Source organism: Anabrus simplex, chromosome 2 (assembly GCF_040414725.1).
Source record: "Anabrus simplex isolate iqAnaSimp1 chromosome 2, ASM4041472v1, whole genome shotgun sequence".
NCBI lineage: Eukaryota > Metazoa > Arthropoda > Insecta > Orthoptera > Tettigoniidae > Anabrus > Anabrus simplex.
Window position 1 is genome coordinate 1131948803 of NC_090266.1, and position 22794 is coordinate 1131971596.

General features: G+C 39.7%; 1 protein-coding gene across 1 annotated transcript in view; it reads left to right on the forward strand.

Moving 5' to 3' along the window:
- The window catches only part of Gfrl (Glial cell line-derived neurotrophic family receptor-like), an 846523-nt gene that overhangs the window by 118501 nt on the left and 705228 nt on the right, over positions 1 to 22794 (forward strand). The gene's annotated exons all lie outside the window — the stretch shown is intronic.

Consider the following 22794-nt stretch of genomic DNA (forward strand, 5'->3'; position numbering starts at 1 on the left):
CACGGCCAACTTGCCCGGTACACTAGGATTCAAACTCACAATCTCACAAATGCAAGCTCACAGCTACGCGACCCTCTCATATTTACCCCTGCACCGCCCAATCTAAGTCCTCTGCCCCCCTAGCACCAAACAAAGTGGCGGACGCCATAATGCAGTACCATAAAATATTAGAATTTGGAAAAATCTAGCTCCTAACCTGTTAGAGACGTAGAAATTGCAAGAAGTTCAAATATTTAATCTTTTACCCACTCAAAAATTCGAAATATTAAGCAAAATTTAATGACGGTGCAGACTTTCGTTTCGAGCTATCTTGCGGCTCAACGGTAAATGCTGTCAATAAACGGATTGCACTTCCGTGACCTAAAATGAAGAGATCTACAACTTTGTTCCTATGACTTTTTGTCGTATCTCGATTCCTTCTACCTTAGATTGAGCTTCATTTTCCCGGTTTTGGTAATTTTTGTTAAATTTCCATAAATGATTTTACTGATTCACACACTCATAAGATGGGTAGATGAACGAAATTCAGCACGCTCCTTGGCTACGTCATTGGCCATATGTAGACCGACTTTCGTTATTCTAGCTGCCTTGCAAATAGGGGAAAACTGTGGGTACATGTGGAAACACTATTGAAATTTTAGCCTAATTTATGATTCTTAAGCAATTTATGGCGAAGCCCGTTGTGGTACGGCAAAACCTCAAATAACCAAAATTATAGGTCGTTTCATAGTCAACCTGCCTGCAAAGTTTCAAGACTGTACCTGTCTACTAAGTTGGAAAAATTATTTTTCAATTTGTAAAAAGTGGACGAAATTTGACATGGGTCGAAACGATCACCTCTTTCTATGGTATAAATATGCAGGAAATGAGAAAGCGCCTAAGACAGTAATGTAGACGACTAAAAGGGTCGTATAACGCCGCAATCCGTACCACGATACGACGCACCGTTTGCCCGCAATAAAATTCCAAATGAAAGCCCGCACTATTTAGCATGCACATTGCCTGGCTAAATGTTGATTTTTGTTATTTTCATTTCCATTCCCTTAAACTAAATTGTGGACGATGTGTTACCGTGCGCAAGAAAATTAACATTTGTCGCAGTTACAACTTTGGCCTGCAACCGACGGAGAAATTTGAAAGAGTTGCATTGTTTAACGTTTTTATCTCCAGAAATTATCGAAATCTGGAAGAAATTTTCATGATGGTGATAACTAACTTTTCGAGGATTTTGCTGGCTAAACTGTAAGTCGTACCGCCAAATGGACAAGATGTGTTGATCCCATCATGAAGAGATCTACAACTTCGGTCCCGGGAATTTTAGTCGTGTCTTGATCCCTTATGCCTTGGATAGAGCTTCTTTTTTCAGATTTGACATCCATTTTTTTTACATTTTCCATAAAAAATGTTACTGTTTTACACACTTATAAGACCGATAGAATCATGAAATTTGGCAGGCTCATTGGACGTTCGTGGATCATATGTGAGCAAAATGCATGATTCTAGCAACCTGTAAGAATGGAAGAACGGAAGTAATACGTAAACCCTGTACTCCTAATCCAAGGTTCTAAACCAATCTTCGCTGAACTCGATGCAGATACGACAGAACATCAATGAACGTAAATATAGAGCGTTTCAAGCACGATAAACCTACCAAGTTTTTAAGACTATAACTCCCCTTTACATTAGGAAAATATTTCTTATCTTGTGAGAACCGTACATAATTTGCACCACGTCCAAACGTTTAAAGCTATCCCTGCAATAAATCGTGAATATACGGTACGTTAAAATATCATAGGACCAAAAATATATGCAAATCAATGGGCCTTCTGGTGGCACAATCCGTTTTTAGTAACGAAGTACCGGTTCCTCACAGTAATTTTCCATGGGACCACTTCTAATGTAGAGGAATTGGGGGTTTGGGGGCGCAGCCCCCAACGAGCGAAAGCGAGTTACGCTTATAAAACCGATAGTTTTCGACTATCATGAACTCTACCTTTCTTACAAACTATCTCATCAAGATAGCTTCGAGTGTACATAAAGTTAATGTGTATAAAGTATACATTTCTACAGACTCTCAGTCTACTATCAAGATTAATTACTTGCGAATTTACTCAGCTTCAAGAAAAGTTTAAGTTAAATTCATGTATATATTGTATAAAGTCATATTGAAGCAATAAATATATGTTGTGTTCCAGTATTACTTATCTTGTATACAACAATTTAGTCTCTTGCGCTTTATACCCAGCAACATCTTCTACAGTAGGAGCTTTTGTTTCTATGGAATAGGTATCAAAATTTTCTCTTTATAAGGATTTCAAATACAACTTTATTCTCATGCCGGTTATTTGAATGACATTTAAAACACTCTTTTGCCAGTTTTTGAAAAAGTTGTGAGATTCCTGAATTATTCAGGGTAGTGAAGTAGACGTACGAAAATCAACCTGCCAGTTTCTAAACCTTTGTTCGGGGGAAGAATAGAACGTGAAATTTGATCAGTGTGCAGAACCTTTTAAATGCATCATACAGGTCTTGTTGTTGTTATTAATGACGAGGTTGTTAATTTCCTCATCTACATTTGTAAACATGTGTGTAGTGTACTTGTATGCCTGCAGTGAAGTCCTATAAACTGTACCTATTTCACCCTGTGTATAACAGAAATTCAGAGTTAGACAGATGCTCGTTTCCTGGACTGGAGGTTGTGAGTCTAATTTCCAGAAACATCGGCGCTTAATATGCGACAACATATATCAGTAAATGTATTGTCGACTTTCTAAGCAGTAAAAATATGCCAGAAATCATTTACCTTTCTAAACAATAAAAATATGTCAAAAATTAAGTTCCCAGAAGGAAACCATAATTTATATTCAAATTAAATTATATCTCTCTCCCTCCTAGCGCACTGTCACTCACGTGCTTCAAAGAAGACTTGCTGTGGTGTATCAACGCGGTGCACTAGCCACCAACGTCTTGGAGAGTTTCGGCAATGCAATTGATAAGCTCAGTAAAGCACTTGGATGAAGCGTTGGAAATTTCACGGCTGAAAAAGAAACCACTAAAGATCTTAAATACTCATAAACATTCATATGTTAATAATGAGGCTCTTGGAGTGTTAGGTGACTATGTCTTTGAAATAAAATCTAGCAGGAGTTTACAGGAGGAAAGGAACACATGGGACAGAAGCTAGTCATTCAAATTAAATTGAAAAATGTAAATTTTTAATTGTATATATTTATAAATTTTGTGTAAACTACAGATAGCATCAGAATTCCTTTAACCGTAACTAACTGCCAGTACAACTTCATACTGTCTATCTGTATGTCTGTTTGTTAGGTCGTATCAGCCCAAGGCTGGTTGAATCATCAAATAGCACCATGAGGTTTATGGGGGTAATAGCGAAACAACAAGAACTGATGGTGGTACCAAAATGAAGAATATTGGGCAACGTAAGATGTGGGGTAGTTTGCCATTACTTTTTTCACTGGGCTGAAAAGCCCTATTGCAGCACGACTAGCCCTATGGGTAGCAACACTCATAACACCCTGACGTACCAGTCGTGCTCGATGTCATTACTCAGTACCACTCATACCTCAGCAGCTTTCGTACTGTTACAGCCATAAAAAACTGACATTGCGGTGGAAGCTATATTTTGCTCTGGCCCGTGCTACGGAAAAGATGAAAAATTACTGCAGCGATCAAGAAGTAGCAACAGGCACGAGCTGAATCCCAAGGTCAGGACTGCTAATCAGAGTTGAGGCACGTAGTAACACTAATGGGGAATGGACTGTGTATATAGTGAGTTCCTCTCATCGGTTGGCCGGCAGGCGCGCACAGCTTATCTGCCTCCCGTTGACTCTCACTCCCCACTCCACGGCGAAGCATCAAGGACAGCACTTCGCCCACTTTATCCGTGCACGACATGAGATAATTAAAATTATGGAAAAATAATTAATAAAATTGGTAATTAAGAATTAAGAAAATAAGCTCCTACTTTATGGCAGGAGATGTTGGAAATGCTCTCTTCCTGCATCCACACATTTCTGGCACCGGCTTAGGAAACTCCGATTCACACCCATAAGTTCGTCTTCCGTAACTAAGGTTATTTCTATCCGGATATGTTCTTTGAGTTCACTCGAGAACGGTTGGAGCGACGGACCTGAACTGCGAAGTGCGGGCATTCCCGTGCTGTCGCTGCGCTGTCTAACGGGAAGTGATGAGTCAACGGGAGGCAGATAAGATGGACGCGCCTGCCAGCCAACCGATGGGAGAAGCTCACTGATTTTTTCAATCATGTAGGAAAAGCCATGCCAGCATAACGTTCTCGGATGAAGTAACACTTATACGACCACAAGCACATCACTACAAGATTCATTCCTCACGAAAGTACATTTCTAGTTCTTCCGCAGAACCCTCAACATTTCTTTATTGTATAAGAAATCAGTTCATCAATGGCCAAAAGTTAGCTTTAAAGCCTTTTAGGAGGATTTGAATCCTCTACAATAGAACAGAATAGAATAGAGTACTCCCATCCCCTAGTTCCGGATCGTTTGAAACTAGGGAGAGAGCACTAATTTATTGCAGTTCATTAAATTTGTATACATACATTACATTTTCCCCTTATAATTATTTGACTATTACTACACTAAATAGGCCTATAATTTATTTTGTCCTAAACGTTAACAATGCTATATTGTCTAGGACAACGTGTATCTTCCCTGACCTTAACATATTTAATGCTTACTTTTATGTCTCAAGTATTTTGGAGTATCCTACCATTAACCACATGCCTTACTTAGCGGCTGAATTCTGAATAGAAGATAATGACACGACAATACAACAATTCATATATCACTACATTTCATTTTATGCCCGACTCGTTGGCTGAATGGTCAGCTTACTAGCCTTGGGTTCAGAGGGTCCCGGGTTCGGTTTCCGGCTTGGTCGGGGATTTTAAACGCTTCTGATTAATTCTTCTGGCTCGGGGACTGGGTATATGTGTCCGTTCCGAACCTCTCCTCATCGTATTTAGACAACATAACACACTACCAACCACCACAGAAACACGCAATATTGATTACATCCCTTCATATAGGGTTTCCGTCAGGAAGGGCATCTGGCCATAAAACAGGACCAAATCCACATGTGCGACGCAGTTCGCACCCGCGACCCCATAGGTGTGGGGAAAAAGCGGTAGGAAAAGAAGAAAGAAGACTACATTTGATATTATATTTAACCTACTAGGCATTATATTCATTATTCTAGGACACGGAGGCCTCATCCATTTTATCCTTATCCTTTATTATAGCAAAGCAAAGTCACTTCCGTACAGGCCATGAAGGCCCTTGGAGGAGTGGAAGGTAAAGGCTTCCACCATTGTTAACCTCGGCATGTGATGGGGTAGAGTGGTTAGCTCTACGCCCGGCCGCCTTTGCCCCCAGGAATTAACCTGGTACTCATTTTTGGTGTAGGCTGAGTGAACCTCAGGGCCATATGCTATCCTTTATTATTCTCGTTTGTATTTTTAACTTTTAATTTCCTCTTTCCACATACTTTTTAAAATACAAAACAATTGCTATTCTTCCCGATGTAATCCACTCATTAATAGTTTAGCAATTGTATAGAATTCTCTCTCGCTTTCTATTTTTATTTTATATTCACTTCCCAGATACTTCACTCTCAGAGAACTCATAATAGGTGCGCTTCTGCAATTTCTTGTCCACAGTGTGAGCACTGATTTTCGTTATTTCTCTCTCACTGACCCTTATTTTTATAAATTACCATTAGCCACCACACCATTCCTCTCACTTCTCTGTTTCGGAGTATTTCTCTCCTTATTGTCATATTGTGTATAATTTTATAAAATTCCAGCAGTGTCCTTTTGGTTCCACACTCCCTCTACAGAAGAGTCAAATTTTAAACTTGGCCTACTGGAATATTTTTTGAGCATTTCATTAATAAGAATTCATCTCTATACAGATCAGGGAAACCCTGGGGTAGTGGAAGGCAAAGGTTTCCACACTACATAACCTCAACGCTAATGGACAAAGAACGGTTTAGCTATGTTTTTGAAAGCCTCTGCCCTCAGGTATTAAACTCGTACCCATTTTTGTTGTAGGCTGAGTGAATTTCAGCACCAAGTGCCTATTCAGAAGTGAAAATCTCGTTCTTATATTTTTCGACTTTCTGACGGGTAATCGAACACATGTCCTTCCTGGAGAACCGAGCACGTTTACCGTCTGGTCGAGGCCGCACTTGAATATTTCATAATCAGTCCACTAGTATTCCTTCCCCTCTCATCTCCTTCACTCTATGCAGTGTTTAACTGATTCCATGAACCACTCATTTGTATATTTCACACTAACCTTCCGTTGTCTTGAGAACATCTTCGCTCTGAAGTAAAGAAGAGGAACAGAGGAAGAGAACGGAAGAAAGAGAGAAGAGAAGGGAAGCAAAGGGGTGAGGAGAAAGAGCTTTAATAAACGACTCACCTGTGTTCCATTTATCTTTCGCTCCTTTAGTGCAATATTTTAAAGGTGCTTCCTAATTGACGGTGAGAAGTTCCGGAAATGACTAATGTGTCTCAGGCACACATGTTTCTAGTCTTCGTGTTCCTAGCAGTGTTTTCGTATTTATCGCATATGGGTCGAGAGAATATGCTATCTTCGAATCATTTGTCCATTAATCACATGTTTGTTCCCTGCTTCAGCTATGGATGGGAATTACTGGGGAAAGAACTTCCCTATCATTATCGTCAAGCATACAATGTACGTACATACGATACTTAAACAGACAAATCTGCGGACCGACTGAACATTTCAACTGGTCAGACATTCCTCTCCTGTGTTTCAAGTTTGCTGTAACGAACATTGACACAGTCGACGATATTTAAGGGAACAAACGAGAGATAAACCAATTTGTTTTTTACCGAGCATATGCATTTTCATTAACATTTTGGGGAATGTTTTCTAAATAATCAAAAATGTATTCCCAACACATACTGGTCATTACAAATAATACATGAGGAAAAATTTGAATTTGAAAATTTGAAATTCATTTTTCTTTTTAAATTCTATTCCAATTTATTGAACATTTGAAATTAATCGAAAACACATATTCTTGGTTGAATGTTCTATATGTGATTTATTTTGATGTATTTAATTTTAAGGAATGTACTTTCTTATAACCAAATGTAGGATATAACGATTCCTCCTGCCCATAAACCTGAAAAATTCCTGCGATCAAAAATTCCTTGCACAGTTTTTATAACATAGCGATGGAACATATAGCATAAATGGTTTGTAAGGATAAATGAGATAATACTGTAGAAAAAAAGAATATAAGTTTTGTGAAGTTAAATGGGGAATAATAAAAGAAAAATTAAATTCAATACGTAAAATAGAAAATTTGTGGTGAAGGTGCAACACAAATCCGTATGCAGTTTTCTCTACAAAACCGTTACGTATAAGTTTCCAAAACCATACGTTTTCAGTAAAATGCAAAAAATATCCATTTTTATATCCAGACCATCCCCCTAAGAGCGCTAAATTACATAAAACTCTGCCAGTAAATTTATTAGTACGCTAATTAACCCATTTTTACAGTACAATGTCGACACTTCGGTGTTACGTAATACCGAGTGTTCAATGAAAATTTAAGGAAGAGCACTATCTGATTTCCTTGGACTTTCATCCGCCATATTTCGAATGAAAGTTTCGTATTAGATACTGTCATCAACATAATCTTGCCTGCCTGAGTGTCTCAGACTGGATAAGCACTGTCTTCCTGAGCCCAAGTTGCTGGGTTCGATCCCGTCTCACAAGGGAAGTTGTCGGATCTCTGGAAAACAATTCCCGTGAAACTCTTGGGGTGAAGGAGCAAGAAACCGAAGAACTCATGCGAAGTCACCCGCAGCCCCTAAAAACAAGGTTTGTAAAAGTATGGCAGGCGATTGTAATGTTTGCATTCATAACGCGCCAAACTCACTGTATCTGTGAAATATGAGACATGTAAAATGCATGAATTTTCAAATGCCATGTACTTACCTCGTTTTTGAGTCACGGTCATGTGATGTGTGAATACTGTGCTGCAAACAAAGTTCCATCTCACACCACAATCAAACCATGACGGCACTGGAATCACTGTTAGGAGTTTTTTTTTTACAAATTGCTTTACTTCACACCGATACAGACAGGTCTTACGGCGACGATGGGGTAGTAAAGGGCTAGGTTTAATTAAGGTACATCCCCAGGATTTACCTGGTATGAAAATGGGAAACTACGGAAAACTATCTTCAGGGCTTCCGAGAGTGGGTTTCTTACCTCCTATCTCCCGAATGCAAGCTGACGGCTGCGTGACTTGACTCGTGTAGCCACTTGCTCGGTACAGTCGGGAGTGCTGCATGTTTGAAGAACTGTAAAAAACGATATTTAAGGGAACAAACGAGAGAAAAACCTATTTTTTACCAAGCATATGTATTTTAATAACATTTTGGGGAATGTTTTCTAAATAATGAAAAATGTATTCCCAACACATACTGGTCATTACGAAATAATACATGAGGAAAAGTTTGAATTTGAAACAGAAGTGCATTGCGGAACAGAAGTGGCTTGTCCCGTGACACATATTCAGACGCCTTCCGCGCATAACGAAGCAGAGGCTGGTATTGTGTTGCTGTTAACTTGAAAATGAAGATCCTGTCGTGCAGATTGACAGCATTCTTCTCGTCATGTCGTCCGTACTCTTCCATGCGTCACTCACGTATTTTGTACTGGTGAAAAACAAATATAGACACCAAAATGGCTGACAGTACTTTGTGCTTTCAGGGGGATTGATTGTTGTGTGCAAATCTACAACGCTGTGCTGAAGGCTTTGAGCAAACATCTTGTGTTATTTTGACCAGGCCATAAATACAGCAACAGAAGTGATGCTCGCCTTTAGTTCCTGTTCTAGTTCATTACGCATCCAAGACAGCAGTGGTGTGGCGTGCTTAAAATCCTTGGGTGTTCACAAGGAGTTGACAGTAAATAAAAAATTCATATGTGTAGGCCTAAATTGCTCCCCACCTCCTCAGTCGGCCAATACGTTAACAGGAGCTATATTGTGTTACCTCTTTGGTTGATTAATCAATATTATGCTACACGTGCGACTCTACCATAGGGCAAGTAAAATATTATTTACTAACTCTATGCTGTCAACAGCGCCATGCGGTTGGTCAATTAACCACTCCGGGGTAACAGCCCTGTGCATTAACCATTGTCAAACACTACGCGATATTTGCTGCCATATTTGGGATTTGAAACTAAATTTTAGAGAAGGCATTGGAAGCAGGTCAACGGTCCGTAATCCACTGCCTGCTGGATATGAAGCAGCCATCGGATGCATATCGAGCAAGCAGTGCCGTGATCACACAGTAAACTGTGATCATATTCATCATATCCACAGAATTGTCTCTTCAAGCTCTAGCTATGCAATACGCCGAAGTTTGCAGTTTAAAACGGAGTTGTGATCGGCTGGCGTGGCGCGTGATACAAATGAAAACGTAAAGTGAATCGGCACTTAAAACTTCGTGAATAAGTTCTCAACGTACAGAAATTCTGTTCTCATCATACAATATCGTGTAAATTTCAAGAGTTTTAGGATTACCGGCGTGTTCACGTGCTCGTGTAACCCTTAAGACGAGACGCCCCTGCAAGACCATACGAGAACTATTATATTTTATATATGTAGGTTGGTTACGTTGTCGCGTGTCGAAAGCACGTTTGCCATATTAATCACTCACTTACTTAAACCAGATGTACAGTTTCTTTGACATGTTATGAAAATAATCACCTGTATGGTTAGAAGTGCATGGCCTGCTTTGAACAGCAGCTTTAGTTAGTCATCTTCTGGACGGTGATTGATAGTGTCAGATTTGACGCGAATTCATTCTCAAATCGACATTGGCCCGTGTTGAACGGCATCGATTGCATTAGCAAGTACTGCATGTACAAACTCTAATTCCCCAGCCCTTTTGGTTGTGTCAAAAGGAACATCTAGCCTAATAACGAACCTTGTGATCTTGTGTGATATTACTTTATAGTGGCGTTTGAGATGGCACAGAAAATCTTTGCTGGCTTCAAAATATGGAATTTCCAGCAAGTTAGCTGCTTCTTTCACAAATTTCGTTAAAATGCCGGTAGTGAATTGTGTGTTATTTCTTAATTTTTTGTGCATATTCTCACATATTCAAGCATGGCTGTGTTCTAGCGTCCCTCCTCTGTCAATTGCCTTTACTATTTGCCTTCCGATGGTGTCTTGAATTTCCGAATATTTACTGTCATAGTTTGCTTTGTAATCTTGTCTGTTATAAATAGTTTACTTTGCAGTTTTTCAGAAAAATGTTCGTAGATAATTTTTCTTTTCACTCTGAGAGGTGACGGTTCATAGGAAATAGAACTGGTTGCCACCTGGCGTGTTGGAATCTCCGGCGCATCACTATATTCAGATAAAGTGTCCGATGTTCCATCACTATTACACCACGATTTCTGTCCTTTCCGCACGAAAACGAAGCCATGTACATGTTGCTCCAGAAGGTTATACAATTCTTGTAGAATGTGCCTGTCAATGTATATTGCAGGAGTTTTGTTTGCCTGGTAATTCAGCATCCCCTCATTCACTAGTATTCGTAACACAGCATGAATTTACAAGTTACTTGCCTAAATATGATGCAATAGTACACACGAATTCCACATACAGTATTCGTTAGCATAGGAGTAGGTCATGCCCTCAGACAGACTGATGAAGAAGCCGTGGTCCTCACCTTCAGAATGCTTGTCACGTTATGCTGCACTACAGTCGTGGGCCTTGCTTGCATAAACTTTTGTTGCAGATGTTGCGGGTGATAAAATGCCACACTTCACTCCATTTACATTGGTCTAGTGCAGGGCCTCTCAGAGTGCAGACCCCCACTCCTCGATTTGGAGCAATAGCGCTCTCTCTCTCTCTTTCCCCACGCCTGTCTCCCTCTTCCTCACTTGCTCCTTAGCGCTCCAAATCCGAGCCGAGTTGAGCCGAGCTTAGCCGAGTAGCCCAGAGACGAAGCGTTGGTCCGAGCCGAATCGAATGGGACCGATGCACTGTGCACAGGAACTCTGCGCCTCAATTTGCACGCGTGAGATTTTGGGCGTTTGAGAGGCCCTGGTCTAGTGCTTATTAACCGCAGAATGTTTCGTGAGGAATATTGTCGAGGAAATTCGAAAGCTGCCCTGGTCAGTCCGTTGGTATTTGCAAATGCTCAAATACACCAGCGTCTTGCCAAGAGTTTTACTGACCAACTTAATCGAATTTGAAGTAAGTCAATACGTGCGGTACCATGAAGCGAACGATATTGCAGTTGGTTTCGTATCATTCATTTAATTTTACTTCCAATCCGATGCAATCTATCCAACATGTACGATGCGATCCGGTGAACGCTTATCCTGTTAGGTATCTCTCTTTCACTGTGAAAGTCAATTCAAATCGGTTCGTTCGTATACATATTTACACTTTTCTTTAAGTCGCACCGACACAGATAGGTCTTCCGGTGACGATAGGAGAGGGAAGGTCTAAGAGCAGGAAGGAAGCGACCGTGGTCTTAATTATGGTACAGCCACAGCATTTGCCTGACGTAGAAATGGAAAACCATCTTCAGGGCTACCGACAGTGGGGTTGGAACCCATTATCTCCAGAATGCAAGTGGACAGCTACGTGAGCGAAACCACGCAGCAACTCGCTCGGTACACCGTTCACAATGCAATGTATCCACCCTGGTACATGTAATGCTTCAACACAATAGAAAGCTCATTTTAAACGTTATGGACTTCTAGAAATCATCATCAAAATTGTGTGATATTGGAGTGTTATATTTCCTTCACAATTATTGCATTAGGTACCAATTACTTGGAAATATATAGCCATTTTCAAGAACAAGATATGAGAACGACACCACTTAAGGATGTCTTTCCATGTTCACACCATGTAAATGCTACGGCTGTACTTTAATGAAAACCATTATTCCGGCTTTCCTATCCCAAATTTGCCAAAAACCTTTCTGATTAGGTGCGCTTTTTAAAGCACTAGGCACAAATTATATTTTTTGCCGTATTATTTATCAGTCCTGTGGTGTCAGGGTAGAGATTTTAATTCTGCCTGGCTGAGCGGCTCAGACGGTTGAAGCGCTGTCTTTCTGATCCCACCTTGGCAGGTTCGATCCTGCCTCAGTCCGGTGGTATTTGAAGGTGCTGAAATACGTCTTCCTCGTGTCGGTAGATTTACTGGCACGTAAAAGAACTCCCGCGGGACTAAATTCCGGTACCTCGGCGTCTCCAAAAACCGTAAAAGTAGTTAGTGGGACGTAAAGCCAATAATATTATTATTTTCATTCTGGACTGAACGCTGGAAATGGCTGAGGAGCTGTCACAAAAGGCAGTAGAGTGGTCATGAATGTCAAGCAGTAGAGTTGAGATATCCCCACGCTGACCACGTGGAACTCCAAAATATGTAGGCATCTGGATGGGCAGCAGCCGTCTTGGCATATCAAAGCTCTTAATAATAATAATAATTTCGTGTGGCTATTTCTAGCCGAGTGCAGCCCTTGTAAGGCAGACCCTCCGATGAGGGTGGGCGGCATCTGCCATGTGTAGGTAACTGCGTGTTATTGTGGAGGATAGTGTTATGTGTGGTGTGTGAGTTGCAGGAATGTTGGGGACAGCACAAACACCCAGCCCCCGGGCCATTGGAATTAACAGATGAAGGTTAAATTCCCCGACCCGGCCGGGAATCGAACCCAGGACCCTCTGAACCGAAGGCCAGTACGCTGACCATTCAGCCAACGAGTCGGACAAAGCTCTTAATGATCACGCTGTTTGTAGTAAAACATTTGTCCAGTAGACGCTTTTCATTAAACATGCGTATTTGTTCGAAAAGTGACATGCAGCATCTAGAGCAATCTGTAGTCAATGGTATCATTTGACCTCGCTCCAAAGTTACCGAAGTGCACCCCTTTACTGACAAATTACGGATAAACCTCCGAGTGTTATCTAGTCAAGAAAACTGTGCGTGACAATCTGTTCCTCCCTTTCGATCATGCTTGTTCTTGTACTATGTCAGAAAGTGTATGGTAGTTATCTGTACTTGACTCTTGAAAATATATTTGCATTCTGCAGAAAAGAGCAACAAACTTAATATAACCCGCGGCGGTAGCAAACGTGAATCCTCCTCTGCATACCGCCGTAACATACATGGCTCATTTTTATCCTGCTCTCTATCTCCTGCAGACTTGGTAATCACTGATAATAAAAGAAAATTGTGTCTATTGTTGTACTGAGAATTTCGTCTTCCTTTGTTTTATACCATCCATTCTTAATTTTAGTACCTCTTGAATTTTGCCGCCCTTGGCCAGAGTTCATTCAGCTCCTACGTAAATAAGCCGCTGGCAGTACGATGGCTTTTCATTTTGTACGCTGGGTAGTCGAGAATATGGAGCTATTTGAATATTAAAGGCAACACAGGACAAAAATTATGTAAGAGAGTACTACAATTATCGCCGGGCTGAGCGGCTCAGACGGTTGAGGCGCTGGCCTTCTGACGCCAACTTGGCAGGTTCGATCCTGGTTGAGTCCGGTGGATTTTGAAGGTGCTCAAATACGTCAGCCTCGTGTGGGTAGATATACCCGCAAGTAAAAGAACACCTGCGGGACTAAATTCCGGCACCTTGGCGTCTCCAAAAACCGCAAGTGTAGTTGGTGGGACGTAGAAACAATATTATTATTATTATTATTATTATTATTATTATTATTATTATTATTATCGTCCTCATCATAGTTACCATTTAAGAGTGAAGGAAGACCATCTGCTATTAAATAAAACAGACCGTGTAAGGTCTTACTGCACTAAGCGTCACTATGTTGAAATTCAGCCATGAATTTTTTGTGAAAAAGTATTGTATATTTCATAACTGTGGGTATATACTCATACATACTGTATGTATGTATTGGAGAGAAATGCAATTAGAAAAGTTATGAATAATATTTAACTTACCAGGACCTTGAACGCATATGGTTCATGATGGCTGACTGAGGTCTTGGTGACTTGGTGTTTAGTTTATTATAACTGAAACCTATTTGCTGTGCAAGTATAACGTCGTTAAGGAAACTAAACCTCGTATGTCACAATGCTCTTACTATCCGTTATTTTCCTTAAGACTGGTCACGCATTCCAGCCACTTATTCATATGCAGTCCTTCAGAACAATTTTCGTTGTGTTCCTTTACCGAAGCTTTTGTGCAAAGGTAAATGAACCTTACCGTACCGTAGGAATGTATGTTTAAGAAACATAATGGGTAGGAACAGCATTGTGATATACGAGGTTTGGTTTCTTCACCGACGATATGCATATCATTGTATATGACAGAAGTTCATTAGTATACAATATAATTCTTCCTTTCTTTAAATTGGCGCAAGGATGTCAGTACACATTTATTTCTGTAGACATTCTGAAGAAATACAAACAGAATTGGCCTACTATATTCTGATACAATTTAAGCGAGTACATTGTCCTCAACATCAACATCGGAAACTAAATATTCAACATTATCAGTGTCGCCTTCTTTTCATTTTCCTTCAATTACCAAAGAAGACTCGTAAAATGTATAACGAATTGGAGAAATTCTTACTCTCAGAAGATGAAGGTGAATAGACATCCGTCCCTGAAGATGATAAATCTCACGGGCTGCGATCACCTAAAGCGTATTTATGAGTTAAACAATCGTAGATCACTTTAGGTCCTGACATATTCGTTCACATGTCAGTTCCCTCTATCGATGCTCAGCTAAGGTATACATTTCCATATAAAATTTCCATCCATCGACATAACGCCCTCATAGCTGAACATCTACTAAGGCAGTGTGTTACCCGTTAACTCATTATTTTCCAAACTGCAGACTATGGCTTTATACTGCCCAAACTATGATAAATTCTGAAAGGGTCACATTTTTCCATCAGTGATACCTGACATGGTGCTAGGGATGTCCTCGGTCATTGTAAGCTTGCCTGAGGAAGCTGCGTGTTTGTCATTCGGGTCACGATCGTCTGAGTGAAGACGTCCCAGTGTGAAGCAGCACTTGAAGTTGGTGGCTCGTACGGCTCACAATTCATTATCGCGCTTCTTGCTGGCACGTTCATACGCCAGATCTAATCCACCTGATACGCAAGAGATGAATATTTCTAGAGATAAAGAGAGTCAAAGCAATTCTCTCGAGCACTTTTCCTCCAGTTCTTCTTTAGTTAACGCTCTTGCTGCCTTTATAAAACGCCCGTCAGATTTTCAACTGAGATAACAGTCTCTTAATGAACAGGTTATCTAATATCAAACCCCTGGTCAGTTAAACAGCATCACTTAATAAATTAACAAGATAAATACTTGAAAAAATAAAATAAAAATTATTTTTTTTCACAATTTTATTTACGGCGCACCGACACACATAGGTTTTATGGCAACGATGCCATAGGAAATGTCTAGGATTAGAAAGGAAGATTAGAAAGGAAGCAAACGTGTCCTTTATTAAGGTACAGCCCCAGCATTTCACTGGTGTGAAAATGGGAAAACACGGAACACCATCCTCGGGCTGCCAATAGCGGGGTTCGAACCAACTATCTCCCGAACTCAAGCTGATAGCTACATGACGCAAACCGCGCAGCCACTTGCTCAGTGACTGATCTTCTATAATATAATTCTGGGGTGAGTATCTCAGACGGTAGAGTGCTGGCCTTCTGAGCTCAAGTTCGCACGTTCCATCCCGGCTCAGTCCACTGGTATTTGAAGGTGTTCAAATAAGCCAGCCTCGTGTGGGGAGATTTGATACCACGTAAAAGAACTCCTGAGAAACAAAATTCCAGCACATCGGCGTCTCCAAAAATCGTAAAAATGGTTATTGGGACTTGAAACCATTATTATTATTATTATTATTATTATTATTATTATTATTATTATTATTATTATTATTTTACCGCACAATTTTTTTACAATTTCAATTTGGTTTACGTCGCACCGGTCTTATGGCGACAATGCGACAGGAAAGGGTTAGGAGGGAGAAGGAAATGACCGTGGCCTTAATTAATGTACAGCCCCAGCACTTGTCTGGTGTGATAATGGTAAACCACCGAAAACATCTTCAGGGCTGCCGACTATGGGGTTCGAACCCATATCTCACGAATGCAACGTGACCCATACTACGTCACCAATAGCTCTGCTATCACATTTTTAATATTATAATTAGCCTATGCTTAATGAGATTGAACTGAAATTAGCGAAGAATAGTCGCTGTGGTCATACGATCATAATTGAACTGCTTTCGAGACAATGCACATGTTTTGTATTAGCAAAAAATTGCGAATTCTGGATTAAGGATGCATTTTTATGCATGATGGTATACATTTTACATTTTTTGCTTAAATATCATGACAGTTAACTTTTCAAAGTTGTTCAGATACTGTCCTTGCTAGATTATTAGAAGTTTTCTCAAGCATATGTACATAATTTCACCAAAGATTTTTCTGTATGATACCGTCAAAGTATGTTAATGTTAGAAGTGCTACAGTCAGTTGTCAGACCATCATTATGAGTATGCGCTAGAGGCATTAATAATAGTTAATCCTTTGTTTTAAAAAAGTATACCTTAGCTCATATTTTATACATCGCTGTTGACAAGAGCTTCCAGGAATTGTGAAAATGGTGTTATCGGATTTACTAGGGGCTACCTGGCCGACGCGGTAAAGGCGTGCTCGGTTTGCCCGGAAGGACGTGGGTTCGAATCCCCGTCAAGAAGTCGTAAAATTTATGCATATGGCCCTGAGGTTCACTCAGTCTACACCAAAAATGAGAACCAGGTTAATTCCTGGGGGCAAAGGCGGCCGGGCGTAGAGCTAACCACTCTACCCCATCACGTGCCGTGGTTAACAATGGTGGAAGCCTTTATCTTCCACTTCTCCAAGGGCCTTCAAGGCCTGTACGAAGGTGACTTTGCTTTGCTTTGTTATCGGATTTACACATTACCATCCTATTCTTATGGTTTTTGGTGTCACCGATGTACGTGAAATTTTTCCTACACGAGTTCTTTTACGCACTATGAAATCTACTGACAGAATACTAGCGTATTTTAGGACTTTCAAATAACATAGGGCTGAGCTGGTATTTAGGCCTAACCTGCACACTGTGAAACACGCAGCCAGCGCTCCCACCGTCTGAGACACTCAGCATTGGTGACTCTGAGATTTCCTGTAGTAAACTATTATCCGTAAACCGTCCGACACGTTGGCTGAACGGTCAGCGTACTGGCCTTCGGTTCAGATGGTCCCGGGTTCGATTCCCGGCGGAGTCGGGGATTTTAACCTTAATTGGTTAATTCCTACGGCACGGGGGCTGAGTGTATGTGTTGTCATCATCATCATTTTCATCCTCATCACGACGCGCAGGTCGCCTAGAGGAGTCAAATAGAAAGACCTCCACATGGCGAGCCGAAGCCGTCCTGGGATATCCCGGCACTAAAAGCCCTAAACCAAAATGGCGCGTCTTCTCGAGAATATTTGTTTTGTTTATTTTAGTTTGTATTTTCTATTCAATTTTACATATTGACTATTGCTTTTAAAACACGCTGTACAATACTAGCACACACTCATATAAACTGTGTACCTTCTGCTTTATTATTTCTCCTAGAGAAATTAAAATGTGTACGTTGTAGTATTAGAAATTTCGCAAATTAGTATTTAAAAATTATTCAAATTAATACATTCATCAAAATTAAATCGTCGTTTCCCTGCAAAAACCTCTGTGTGATAATATTTTTTGGAAAAATACTGACCCTCAGCACGTATGATGATGATTATGATTATGCTTGTTGTTTAAAGGGGCCTTACAGCTAGGTCATCCGCCCCAGCACGTACGGCACGAAGAGCGAGAATTCATGTTACAAAGAGTGCGAATTCCCTGACAGTATTCGCACAATATTGAACCTGAGATGGCCAAATTTCCACGCTAAAATATTTCACATAATGGCTTTTTCAGGCGCAATGACGAAATACCGTCTAAATCATAAAATCTAATATATTTTAAGGCTTGTCTCAGCTCTCGTACGTAATTAACTGAAACGTGTGTCTCCCATTAGGTAAATGTAGGACAGAGTTATTAGGCCTTCCATCCATTCCCTAAATAGCTGTAATTATCAATTAATATTTTTTTCTTGAAACATTGCAGGTAAATTTCAATTATAGTGTGACATCATGAAATGGGATTTTAGAGTACCTTCAAATGAATGTATAAACGTTTGGTGTTGACGCATTTTCGGAAAATAAGAAAATAGTTGCTATGATTTCTGAATCAACCCCCGTATTATAACAAACGCAATTGAATGTGGGTACTTTTAGTATTATTATTATTATTCGTAGACCAGATGAGTTTACAACGTTTGAGATATTACGCACAAGATCTCGTAATTAGTTACAAATCTCTTCAAACATTCATGCGTATCAAAGACCGGCTTAAAACTCGATGTGATCACATTATGGAGATTTGAAATATGAACTTGTTAGTGAGGAATTTCTGCTCACGGAACGATGCTATATGGTGAGTGCCAGGTATACACTACAAGAGTGAATCTAGTTTACTGATAACACCGAGCTAAATCTACTTAAATTACACCACAGAGAACGCGAAATAATGTGATCACTGTTTGTTATTTATTACAATGTACGAGCAGAAGCAGAATTATCTCACAACTACCCAAATTTTACATACCTAATCTGAGATGTGAGACGAGAATTTGAAGGGTACAGTCAAAATCATAATTTTTTAGATTATACATTTTGTGGTATGAATTAAATTACACCTGTCTCCATTCTACCTAAAATCTAACCAATAAAAAAATCTTACAACAGGTGTTTTGAGTGGGCCTTTGTACAGGGATTTCCTAGGGCACACTCTAATCTTATCCAACATGGTCCACCAGTTTCCATGAACTTGGACCTAAGTTAGATACAAGAAATGCACAATCACGATGTTGCCAGACGAAGTTCAGTAAGCCTTCGCAACAGATCCTTTTCATAGCATATTTCCACAGCACCTAACTAACACAGCAGCCGGGGACACAGAGACAACGGTTCCTTAGAAAATTCTTAATTCTTCCTTAGAGTGAAAGGTTTCGTTATAAGTCGCAAATTTGAGCGGATATTTATAAAGTGTGAGATGGGAAAATACTCTCTATCCGTAGGAGTATAGTTTATGACAGAAAACATTGTCGTAAAAGCTAAAATAAAGACATTATTAAATATGGAAAGACACATTTCGTCCTGTCAAGACGGCATGTCAAGAGTCTTATGGAGACGATGGGATAGTAAAGTGTTAGGAGTGGGAAGGAAGTGGCCGTGGCCTTAATTAAGGTACAGCCCCAGCCTTCGCCTAGAGTGATAATCGGAAAATATAGGAAACCATCTTCAGTGCTGCCGACACTGGAGCTCGAACCCACTATCTCCTTAATACAAGCTCACAAGCTAATGCAAGCTAATCACACGGACAACTTGGTCGGTGAAGATGAACCTGAGGATGTCCTATTGATCAGGTTATTTTAATTTTAAATTACAAATTGTGTTCGACCGAGCGGAATTACCTTCATATTGTCATATTCTCACATGAATTGAATAATTGAATAAGTTTTTAATAAATAATTAATTTAGAATATATACCTTACTGTACATTCATGCTGATTACTCTTTTTTATATAGCGTGCCATCTACATTAACAAATTAATAAATTGAGATTATCAGATGGTTAGGGCGACAAAAGCAGTTGCCCAACGGACTTCGATGGAAAGCAAATTAATTAACAAAACACACCACAAAGATAATTCAACAACTTTTCTACATGATTAAAATCAACAAGTATCGAAAATTACTTTTACACTTAATGGAAAATCTTTCTTTAATGTCAACACTTATCTCCATGTTAATACTATGGAGTGTGGATAGCAGTGGGTGTTTTAACACTTTGCGCACGAATGTCGGATATGGTCCGACATCACTACATCATATTGTGTTCATATGTCAGAAGTCTTCGTATAAATGTTTTTCCTGAGAAACGGCGTAATTCAAGCGGTTAACAACTCTTGTCTATTAATCCGGGAAGGACGTCCTTTGTTTTGTTTTGTTTTTTCTTACATTTACAAACCGAATTGTTATATAACGTCATAAGTTGAAGATAATCCATGAAACATTATTTTACAGAAAATCAGGTGTATACGCTGCCTACAATAGCCTGGTGCCAAACGGTACCACACGTCTCATGTGAGAATGAATTTCGCGATATATTGGAATATAACAAAATTACATTGTTATCGCATTCTAAGAAATGGCATAATCAAATATTACTGAACGTAATATTTCTTGAACACTTCCTTCAATTATGTAAATGCAGTCTATATTTGTAAGCGTAATAAAGTAGATCTCTTGACTCCATTATGTCGTACAACGGTTTGCAACGAAATTGGATAGATACAACGTATAAGTTGTTTAATGACAAATTTTTAAGATGGATGCTTACAATAATAATAATAATAATAATAATAATAATAATAATAATAATAATAATAATAATATAAATAATTTTATTTATTTATTTATTTATTTATTTATTTATTTATTTATTTATTTATTTATTTATTTATAACTTATCTATAATACATTTTCAAATATGCAGTAGGATATTATACATTATCTTTGCAATTATTTACACCTGCAAAGCACTTGATGTGCTTATCTGCCGGTGTAGTTGTTTCACATTTGTATACATTGTTGCAATCCTTACTGTTTACAACATTAATAAGGTATGTATATTTACATTAGCATTGTAATTTTGTTCTGTGGTGTGAGTTTTTCTTAATCCCTGAAAGTATCACTCAAAATATTTAAGTCTTTGGTATATTTTTCATTCATGAACAAATATTTATACTGTAATTTTATTATCTATGATCCATAGTTTCACATGTTTTTTTAGTTGATATTTGGTTTTCAAGTGTGTCATTTCTGTGGGCATTTTCTTTAGTCAGTGCATATATTACAAATGCTCTTCAAGGAATAAGGTACCGTAAGAAAACTTCGCTAGGAGAAACTTTATTTTATAGACAGATGTAAAGATACACATAGTAGGGCACTCACACACACATTACTAGGTATATTACCGGGCGAGCTGGCCGTGCGCGTAGATGCGCGCGGCTGTGAGCTTGCATCCGGGAGATCGTGGGTTCGAATCCCACTGTCGGCAGCCCTGACAATGGTTTTCCGTGGTTTCCCATTTTCACACCAGGCAAATGTTGGGGCTGTACCTTAATTAAGGCCACGGCCGCTTCCTTCCAACTCCTAACCCTTTCCTATCCCATCGTCGCCATTAGACCTATATGTGTCGGTGCGACGTAAAGCCCGTAGCAATAATAATAATAATATATTATTATTATTATTATTATTATTATTATTATTATTATTATTATAACTGAGTGTTTCGGACGGTTAAGGCGCTGGGCTTCTGACCACAACTGGCCGGGTTAGATGTTCAATCCGGTTGTATTTGAAGGTGCTCAAATACGTCAGTCCCGTGTCGGTAGATTTACTGGCATGTAAAAGAACTCCCACGGTACTAAATTCCGCCACCTCGGCGTCTCCAGGCACCGTCAAAGCAGATAACGTGATGTAGAGCCGATAACATAAGTATTAAAATAATAGTATTAGTGAACATCCTTTCAAAGGCTATAGGTTTCTAGATCCACTGGATAAAATTGGGAAGGTATACTCAACGTGCCACTAAATCAAAAGACGATGATTTCTCGAATTTAAATACTGTTAAATGCCAACAATCTGTTCCGCGATTCAATTTCACAACCTTAAGCGTGGAGGTATTAGTTGCTTAATCTACGCTAATTAGCTAGTCAGAGTGAGTTTTCTATAATTATCTAGTCAATGCTTATATTACAAATGCGCTTCAATGAATAAGGTAAGAAGAGCTCATATGGAGACACTTTATTTTACAGACAGATGTGAGGATACCCAATAGTAGGGCAGTCACACGCATTACTAGGTCTATTCAGCATACCGTTAGTCACAAATTTTGGTCATGCACTTGTTTCAACGGTACACCAAGGCATCGAGGACGAAATGGGTGAAACATGCATCCAGTCTCAGAAGTCCAATCATGACGGCCGTGTCGTGGTCGAATCGCTTACCACCCGGATTCTTCTTCAGCGGTCCGAATAGATGGAAATCAGTGAGGTGCCGGGTCACGGCTGTGTCGAAGCTCCTGATGGTTCATTTCCACGTCAGGGGAGCGACGATGAATGCTAACACTTACGTGATATACACTGGATCGTTTACTGGTAGCAATTCACAGAAAATTATCTGGACTTCTCTCGAAAGGCGTCGTGTTGCTGCACGACAACGCCAGGCCACATAAAGGCAATAGCACTAATGAACTGACGCGGTACTTCTAGTTTCCTACCGACCCGAACTGCCATCCACTTATATTCATCTCTTCGGAAAGTTGAAGAAGTCCCTAGGCTTTAAGGGATTTAACGACTTTGCGCCCGTTCAGCTTACCGTCATGACGTTGCATCTGGGACTGGACGCCGGTTTCTTCCATACCGGCATCAATGGCTTGGTATAACGGTGAAGCAAGTGCTAGAGCAAGAATGGTGACTATGTTGAATAGTAATGTCTATCAGTGACACGCTACTATGTATCATAATATATG